General features: G+C 50.3%; 1 pseudogene; it reads right to left on the reverse strand.

Moving 5' to 3' along the window:
* Positions 1-8,936: 8,936 nt before the first annotated feature.
* Positions 8,937-9,559, reverse strand: LOC120843375 (annotated as a pseudogene).
* Between the last annotated feature and the right edge of the window lie 282 nt (positions 9,560-9,841).

Consider the following 9,841-nt stretch of genomic DNA (forward strand, 5'->3'; position numbering starts at 1 on the left):
TCTGTAGGCACCCAGCACCCGGGCGATGGCTTCGTCATGGACCTCCGCCGGCAGCAGGAGGAGGGTCACGTTCTTGATCTTGGCGGCATGCGGAAAAAGTCGTAGTCCTTGCCGTTGATGACCAGCCGTCCCGCGTCTCACAACATTTCAGATGCGGTGAGCCCAAAACGCATACCGCCATGCGGGTCACAGGCCCGTCCAGAAAATTGTTATTATTATTATTATTATTATTATTATTATTATTATTATTATTATTAATTTTTTCACAGAGAAATGTAAACGAACAGTTAGAATAAAAAAAACGAAGAACGGATCATGCATGGCTGAACCCAGAGGTACTTACCGCCATTAAAGCAAAAGAACTCGCTTGGGCACGGAGCCGGCGAGCACCAGAGAATAATAAACTTCGTTCTGAATTTAGGATCGCAAGGAACAGAGTTAATGCTATGCTTTGATTGGTGAAAAGAAAGCACTTCAAGAACAAGTTTGAAAAGGCGCGCTTTAGCTCTTCAGAGACATGGTCACTTGTTAATACTGTTCGTGGTCATCAGCGAAAGCCATCTGTGGATGACGTAAAAAAAACATTTTGGTAAAAAAATGAGAGATATTGTTGAACGATTCAATTCCTACCTTGTTAGATCCACTTGTGCTCCACAAAGTGTTGGTATTTCGGAAGCAGCAGTACAGATGAATGCGACCTCCGCTTTTCTTTATCACATGAGCTTGGACGATTTACGTTCCATTCTCTTTAGCATTAAGCCTCCTAGGTCTCCAGGCGTGGATGGTATAACTCTTGGTTGTCTTCAAAGAAACTTCAGATATCTGCAGGATACACTTCTTTTCATTTTAAACGGATTTATCAAATCGGGCGTGATCCCTAATGAGCTTAAGACTGCTATAGTGCCACCGATTTTCAAAGGCAGGATCCTAAAAAGGTGGAAAACTACCACCCGATTTCGGTTTTGCCCGTGCAAGAACATGTTTTTGAGAATCACATTTTTCATATAATGACCAGTTTCATTGATCGGTGTTCGCTGTTTTGTTCTAAGCAATATGGGTTTATTTCTGGGGGTGGTACGCAGTTACTTTTAGAGAATGCAGCTGACGAAATTTACTCTGGTTTTGTGAGCAACATGTTTTCTTGTGCCGTTTTTCTAGACGTCAGCAAAGCCCTCGACACGGTAAATCACGAGATTTTATTAGAGAAGCTTTGAGGTTCGGTTTCCGTAGACCTTTTCACTCGCTCTTGACAAATCTGTTAGAAGGTAGGGCCCAGGTGGTTTCTATAGATAAAATTAATAGCTCAACCCAGTCTCTCGAAACCGGCGTCCCTCAGGGGTCGGTGCTATCGCCATTACTTTTTAATGTTTATGTAAATGACCTAGAAACTGTTATTTCTGAATGTAATATTTTTCAGTATGCCGACGACACCTTGCTTGTTTCACGACATATCAATTTCGAAAAGGCAGTTCACGCTCTGCAGTTAAATGTGCTTAAAGTTATGGACTGGTATGCGGCCAACCGCATAAGAGTTAACTTATTAAAAACTAAACTAGTCTGTTTCCGTAATCCCCTGAAACCTGGATTTTCTAATGCCCCTTTTCTTCTACACAGTTCTGGTTGCAAACCTTGTCGTTGTAAGCCTGTTCCCTGGGTGGACTATACAAGATATATGAGTCTGATTTTTGAATATGATATGTCGTGGAACAAACAAATGGCACATGTGTGTTGTGTGCTAAGGAGAGTTGCATGTATGTTGTATAATATGAGGGTGTTTGTCCCATTTAAGGTTAAAAAAACGATTGTTCATGCTCTTGCGTACAGTGTACTGCGATATGGGATGACGCTACATACCCATTGTACAACATCTTGGCACTCTAAAATTGACAGCATTTTGAAAGGAATTTTGCGAAGTGTAGCGTATAACTCAAGTTTTTCATCCAGTGAGGATTTTTTTCGAGATTTGCAGATGCCGAGATTACATAGTTTGTATACTGAAACTGTTGTGCTACGTCACTTTTGGAGTGAAAGTTTTAAAACACTTCATACACCATCGCGCCTCCTCAGAACGTCTCCTCGGTATGAAGTACAAAGATGTGTCACTAGATGTGGAAAACGAATGCGGTTGTTTTACGTGTCAGATATTTTTAATACCCTTCCTGAAGGCATTTTCAGTGTTACTGGCAAAGGAGAGTTGAAGAAGTGGCTTCGTCATTATGCTTGTGAAAGCTAATTATTGTGCTGTTGTCGTTTTGACTTGAATTGGGATGCTGGTTAGTTGAAGCTCATGATCGGGTGTTTGCTTCTATGTGCGTTCTTCGTTATTTTCTCGCTTATGCATATTTGTTTTGTGTTTTCTTTATTTGACTTGGAAGGCTGGTTAGCCGAAGCCTTGTGTACGTGTTTGTTTATTTATGTGTTCTTTTTTTAGATGCGGAGCATCTCTTGCTCGGGTCTATGTCCCGCGGCGTCGTAGTCCGCACTCACACTACGCATGCGCAACTCTCCTCCTTCCCTCTCTCCAACAGCTGCGCGTTACTCTCTCCGCTCTCTCTCTTTACCAGCTGCGTGCACTTCGCGTGCGTTCGCTTCTACTCACACCGCGCGCACATGCACAACTCTCCTCCTCTAGTCTCCTCTCCTTCAAGTGTGAATATAAGCAGCGGTAGCGCGCTGCGCGCGTTCAGTTCATCGCTGTTGACTCCACTTCACTCCGTTCTTCCGATGAAGTGTGATGGAAGCAACAGTCCCGTCAGTTAGTGGGTTGGCGCAAGCAAGCGTCAGCACCACCCCACAAACTAACAGCAACGCTACGTCCACTGAAGACAAAGCTGCGCAGCGAAGGGCACGCGACGCTGAGCGCAAACGCTTGAAGCGAGTGGCAGACCCTGAACTACGGCAACGAGAAGCGGCGTCCATTCGTCAACGTCGAGCGGCGGATGCTGAACTACGACAACGTGAAGCAGCGGCGCTTCGAGAACGTCGAGCAGCAGAACCTGAGGTTCGGGACCGTGAAGTTCAACGTAAACGTACGAAGCGAGCGGCGGAACCCGGCCTTCGAGAAAGGGAAGCCGCGTTGGTTCGTGAACCTCGAGCAGCAGAACCTGAGGTTCGGGACCGTGAAGTTCAACGTAAACGTACGAAGCGAGCGGCGGAACCCGACCTTGGAGAACGGGAAGCCGCGTTGGTTCGTGAACGTCGAGCAGCAGAACCTGAGGTTCGGGACCGTGAAGTTCAACAACGTTACTAACACCGTTAATAACGATCCGCGATGCTCCTCATCACCCCATGGTTCTCCTCGGGAAGTTGGTGTAATTTTCGCCTATGCGAATTTGCTGGGTCCAGTCCTACAAGCCATTGTCGGCTTAGACGGACCCGTCATTTGACATACCGAAAGCGTTGTGTGAATAAAAAGATTAATTATTATTATTATTATTATTATTATTATTATTATTATTATTATTATTATTATTATTATATTTCAATTAAATGCAAAGGTCCAAGCGAGCTGGACAAGAATGACGAAAATAATCCCTGGAGAAGGGGAACAAGAGGGACAGAGGACAAACGCAAATCTCCAAACACAGCTAGGTGACTGGTGAGCGACCGAAAAAATCCGCCTGGTCCGGGTATCAAACCCGGGACCTCTCCATTACCGGTGAAGCGCACCACCTGTAATGGAGAGGTCCCGGGTTCGATACCCGGACCAGGCGGATTTTTTCGGTCGCTCACCAGTCACCTAGCTGTGTTTGGAGATTTGTGTTTGTCCTCTGTCCCTCTTGTTCCCCTTCTCCAGGGATTATTTTCGTCAGGCCCGTCCACTCAAAAAAGGAATCATAGCCAAGAAGCTTGAATGACTTGCTTGGTTTACACTCCCTGGCCAACGTACACGTTGAAACTGAAATCACGACGGACTTCGGGAACGGACCGCCACTGCGGCGACGTGGCTTCCATGGCTGCAGCGACGACCACCGGAAGCACGGTGACGGGTGGTGAAACTGGCGAGACTACGACGCACCAGGTAAAGCAGTGGTGAGCGGCGTGACAAAAATGTACGCCGTGGCAGGAAACTCTCGATACTTTCGACGCAGTCCGCAGCAAACAAACACTCGACAAAAAGACGAAAGATTAAGTCGTCCTAATGACTGCCATCGCGGTGGCGGTCGCGGCCGTGACGGGGTGGCCAGCAAAAACTGCAGATTCGGCTCCCTGGGAGTTTTGACCCAAATCCCGAACGCGCACTTCACATTCGCAGTGTCGCCTCATATTTAAAAAAAAAAAAACTTTTCTCGTCAGTGTCACCACTCTTTTCTCACAAAAAGCGCTCAGCACCTTGGAACTCCCCTTTTCCACCAATCTCTTACAATTATACATTCATGTACTATCGGGGAAAAATGAAATGCAAACAGAGGAGCGCGTGGCTCGCGGTACAGGCTGCGCCGCCTGGAAGTGAGCCTAGGAGCGAGGGTGCGTGGCCTACTCCGACGCGTTCACGCCCCTCCCTCTGTGCTCCCCAAGCTTCAGCAGTGCGCATCTTAGTGCGCTGAAAGCTATCACCGCTATCTTTGCTGGCTCAGCGCGTGCGGTGCAAAGAAGCTCGCCGCACTCGCCGAGCAGGCAAAGATAGCGGTGACAGCTTTCAGCGCACTGAGAGGCTCACTGCCGAAGCTGGGGGAGCGCCAATCGAGGGGCGTGAACACATCGAAGTAGGCCACGCACCCTCGCCCCTAGGTTCACTTCCAGGCGGCGCAGCCTGTACCGCGAGCCACGCGCTCCTCTGTTCGCATTTCATTTTTCCCCGATAGTACTTTCAGCCACATCCAGAAACGAAAGATACCCGCGCCGCAATACGAGAATCCTGCAAGGTCATCCGAGAGCATTCTTGCTTCGCAAGTTCCTCACGGTGGCAATATGCGGCGCTGCCTGCGCCGCCGCTTTAGCCGCTTTACCATGGCTTCCACCGGCTCCTCCCATTGACCTGGGGGGGGGCTAAGCCTTGACGCCGCCTCTCGCCCATCTCGCCCATCTCGCCCTTCCTGTTTTTTCTCGAGCCAACGGTTTTGACCGTTGTGACTGCTGGGAGGGAACACAGGATCGCTGTGGAAAACGCGCGCCAGGGCTGCGTAGGAGATGCGATGAGTCTTTGTTCCCGTTGATGTGCTTGGATTAGTAATTTTGGTCGGATGCTTGTGATTACAGTTGAACGTGTTCGAGGAAATCAGGGGAAGTCGCGAAACCGTTCTCCGTGGCCGCGCCGATACTATGAAAAGCGGAAAAGGTCTCGCTCTAGCGAACCTGGGCTATCTGCTGGGCTGCTGGGCTGCCTGTTACGCGGCCTTTACTGGTTCGCAGCTTGGACCCCGAAGACGGGGTCCAAGCGGATGTTCAGCACCCGGACACCTGGTTACAGGGGCAAAGACAGTCCGCGTGGAGCCGATGAAACAGCGCTGAACTTTGCCTCAGGAAGCGGCGTATAGAGCTTCCAGCCTTTCCCCTCCCTTTGTCACCTCCTCCCTCATTTACTCTACCTACGTTTCCAATTTCTGCTCCAGCCTCATGCCTCTCTTCGCCACCCTCCGTCTTCTCACTCATCTCCTCAAATCTGTTACGTCTTAGCTGCCATCCGCCGTTCGGCACGGGCGAGAAGCGACTATGACATGCTCCTGTGTTGGCCAGTACGGAAAACGCCCTTTATTGCTTCCAACACAGATATATATAACGCAATGACTTGTGACGTCAACAGGGAAACTGCTATCGGCTTGATAAGGGCGGATAGACAGGATGTAAACAATGACAATGCAACATTTCTTCTCTTAATATTGCAGACGATCGATCAGTTTTCGTGTCCGCGTTGAACGTCGTGTCCGCGTTGAACGTCGTAAGGCTGGCTGGTCTTGACAGTTGAGGGCTGGTACGTCTTGCTCGCTCGGTCGCTCCTGGTTGTTTGGCTGTCCTAGTGTCACTGGCGGACCGACGTTCCATGAATCGTCCCTAAGGGTACCCTGATTTTCAGTCGGACCTTGTCGGCCGGTGACCTGGTCCATGTGTCGACGGACTGTTCCTTCCGGAGTCTCGATGACCAAAATCCTTGACCGGAGCTTGTTCTTAACGGTCCCTGGTGACCATCTTTCACTATAACCGAAGTTGCGCACCCACACCGGTGCTCCGAGGTCCCATGAGTCTTCTTGAACCTGCACATCGTCGGACAATAACGCCGGCCGGAATGGTACGCTCATGTCCAGGCGCGAACGAAATGGGGACCCCAAAAGTATTTCCCCTGGGGACTTGCCACACGCTAAAGGCGTCCGGCGATAATTGGTGAACAGTTGCCCGCCAGCCTTTTTCCCAAATCTCCCTCAGTTAACTTAGCGAGGCCGATCTTGATCGTCCTGACCGCACGTTCAGCCAACCCGTTAGACTGAGGATAATAGGACGCACAGAGGAGGTGACACACATTGTTTCTTTTCACAAAGTCTTCAAAATGTTGACTGATAAATTGAGACCCATTATCAGAAACGACTGTTCTGGGCAGACCAAACTTGCTGAACAGTTTTCGGAGTTGATTCACCGTCACCTCTGCCATCGTTTATCGCAGGATGCAAGCTTCAATCCATTTGAAATGGAAATCAACGAAAATTAGCAACATCCTACCGTCAACTGGCCCTGCATAATCGATGTGCACTCTCGACTATCTTTCTTGTGTTTCTGGCCAATTCACCGGTAAGCACGCGGGCGGCATTGGGGCGGCTTGTGCGCACTCTTTACAATTTCCGCTCAGTTGTTCCGCCTCACGGTCCAGTCCCGGCCACCAAAACAACGACCGCGCATTTCTCTTCATGCTGATACCCCCTGGTGGGATTCGTGCAGCAGCTTCAGGATGTCCGGGCGGGCCCGTGTGGAAATCACGAGGCGCCGGCCCCAGTAAAGTAACCAACGGCACGTAGACAGCTTGAGCTTCCTGGAAAAATAAGGCTGCACCTCAGTCTGGTTCTTCAGAAGACTAGCAGGCCAGCCGTTCTGCACGTACTTGATGACCTGCAACAACGTGTCGTCTGTTTTCATCAAGTCTTCCAGCCGCTGCGCGGACATGAATGCTTCGTCTACGCGGTGCAACGTCAGCACAAATTCCGGGAGCTCCTCTTCTACTGGTCGTCCTTGCCATGGAAGTGGCAATCGATTCAGCGCGTCAGCGTTTCCGGTTTGTTTTCCCGGTCGAAATTCTATTTTTCACCGAAAATCGCTGAGCAGCAGAACCCACCTTTGAATCCGTTCAGACGCCAGTAGCGGGACTGGCCGGTCTTCTCGTAGCAGACCCATCATTGGTTGATGTTCCGTGACTAATAGGAATTTGCGTATTACCTAAAAGCTATCGGCGTATCGACGCCCCGGATCTTGTGCGATAGCACGGCGCCCACTCCTGTTGGGGACGTGCCAGATTCCAGTCGCAGTGGCTTCTCAGGGTCAAAAAAATGTCCGGACCGATCATGTCAACAACGCTACCTTGGCCTGTTTGGCGGCCTTATCCTGCCTTGGTCCCCAATTCTACGTTTTATCATTGCCGAGCAGCTCGTATAACGGTGCTAACAAGGTCGTCATATTGGGCAAGAATCGGATGATACGTCAGAAGCCCAAGGAAGGAGCGAAGTTCGCTTACATTTCACGGTGTCGGTGCATCTCGGATGGCCTCCAATTTTTTCTCGATGGCATGTAGTCCTTCCTTGTTGATCTTGTGCCCCAGGTAAGTGATGTCCGGCTTCCTGAATTGACATTTTGATCGCCGAAGCTTGACACCCATGTCACGGAAGCGTTGTAGCACCCTCCTCAGGTTGTCGGTTCCCGGTTGTTCCGCTACCAGGACGTTGTCCAGGTATGCTTGCACACCCTCTAGATCACCAAACCTGCATTCCATTTTCCTCTGAAAAATCGCCGGCGCGGAGGCAATTCCAAAAGGAAGACGATTGAAGCTGTAAAGGCCACGATGGGTGTAATGGCTGTTAATTCCTTCGACTCTTCGTACAATGCCACGTGGCTGTAAGCATTCCTAAGGTCCAAGGTGCTAAATAAAGAATCGCCCCGCAACGACGCAAACATATAAGCTATGTTAGGTAGCGGATACTACTCTGCGTTGCACGCCATGTTCGCTGTCAGCTTAAAATCGCCACACAGGCGTATCGAGCCGTTCTTTTTCTGCACCGGTACAATCGGTGCTGCCCACTCAGAATGGCTTACAGGTGAGAGAACTCCGGCCTCTACCAACCACTCCAGCTCCTCTGACACTTTTTCGCGAAGCGCGTATGGAACAGGTCTTGCCTTCACAAACTTCGGCACCGCTCCCTCCTTCAGATGAAAACGTACCGGTGGCCCCTTGATGGTCCCCAGTCCTGGTTTAAACAGGTCCTAAAACTGCAACAGCAGGTCTTTCACCTCTCTCGTTGAGCCTGCAATTCCGCTTGACACCAGCGGGTCCAGTAAGTTCAGTTTGGCGATTACACCTCGACCACGCAGGCTTGGTCCTGGGCAGTTCACAACCCCGAGCGAAGCCGGCATCGTGACGTCATGGACGGTCACCCTCATCTGTAGCTCGCCGAGGATGGGCAACTGTCCCAAGTAGCACCGGAGACTCAGCTTGGTTGCTGACAGCACCGGCCAATGGTCCTTGTGCTCATTGTACACTTTTTGGGAGATAACACAAACAGAAGAGCCCGTTTCGACTATCCATGGTCAGTCGTACTCCCCCCTCAGCAGATCTGCCTTAAGACCGAAGGTTCGAAAGTTGCCCGTGTTCGAGGTTGCAGCATGTACACAAATGTCAAGTCCAAATCATCGCCCTCTGACGCCGTCGCAGCTGCAATCGTCGAGCTTGGTCGTCCTGCAGTTGCAACGTCATTATGCGCCCCACATTTTTTCGTGAACCGGCCTTGTCTGCGGCATCGGAATTATCTGGCAAATCTGTGCCGACACGCGTCCCGTGCATGTGAACTGTTTCCGCATCGCTCGCATTCTTCTTTTCTTGTATTGTGCCTCATTTCCAAGCCTGGCTGCTTTCGGGACTTCCCGGCCATTCTGTGTAGTTCCGCTTCATTTTTTACCTCCTGGCTTTCCATGTTCTTTACCTCCTTTGTGGCTCCTCTGCCGCGGTAGCCAAATCTTGTGCCTCTGCCAAAGTCAGGTCTCGCCTTGCCAGTAGCTGACGTTGAACTGTCTTTTTCCCCACTCCGCAAACAATGCGGTCCCGCAGCATTCGGTCCAAACTGCCTCCGAAATTGCGATTTTTCGCGATTTTTCTCAGTTCCACGATGAAGTATTGCACTGACTCGCCTTCCCGCTGTTGTCGATTGAAAAACCCGTAGCTTTCAGCTATTTCGTTAGGCTTGGGCGCGTAATGTCGGCCCAGGATGTCGACAACTTCCTTGAACGTCAGTTTGCTCACCCTTCGAGGCGCGCATATTCCGCACAGCATCCCAATCGGCCTGGAGTCAAGCACGGCTACCAACAGTGCGCGCTTTCTCTTGTCTTCGGTAATAGCATTTCCTTCAAAGTAGGCTTCAACTCGAACAACATAAGTTTTACACTTATCTTCTGCGTCCTGGAAGAAGGGAACTTGAAACGCCGTGGCCGCAGTTGCCATTCTTTGGTCTGCTCTTGCTTGTCGTGCCCGTTGCGTGAGTTCAGCTCGTCGCCACCGTTACGTCTTAGCTGCCACCAGCCGTTCGGAACGGGCGAAACGCGACTATGACAGGCGCCTGTGGTGGCCAGTGCAAAAAACCCTCCTTTATTGCTTCCAACACATATATATAAAACGCCACGACTTGTGACGCCAACAGGGAAACTGCTACCGGCT

This window comes from Ixodes scapularis, unplaced genomic scaffold (genome assembly GCF_016920785.2).
Source record: "Ixodes scapularis isolate PalLabHiFi unplaced genomic scaffold, ASM1692078v2 PGA_scaffold5__190_contigs__length_132052651, whole genome shotgun sequence".
NCBI classification, from domain to species: Eukaryota; Metazoa; Arthropoda; class Arachnida; order Ixodida; family Ixodidae; genus Ixodes; species Ixodes scapularis.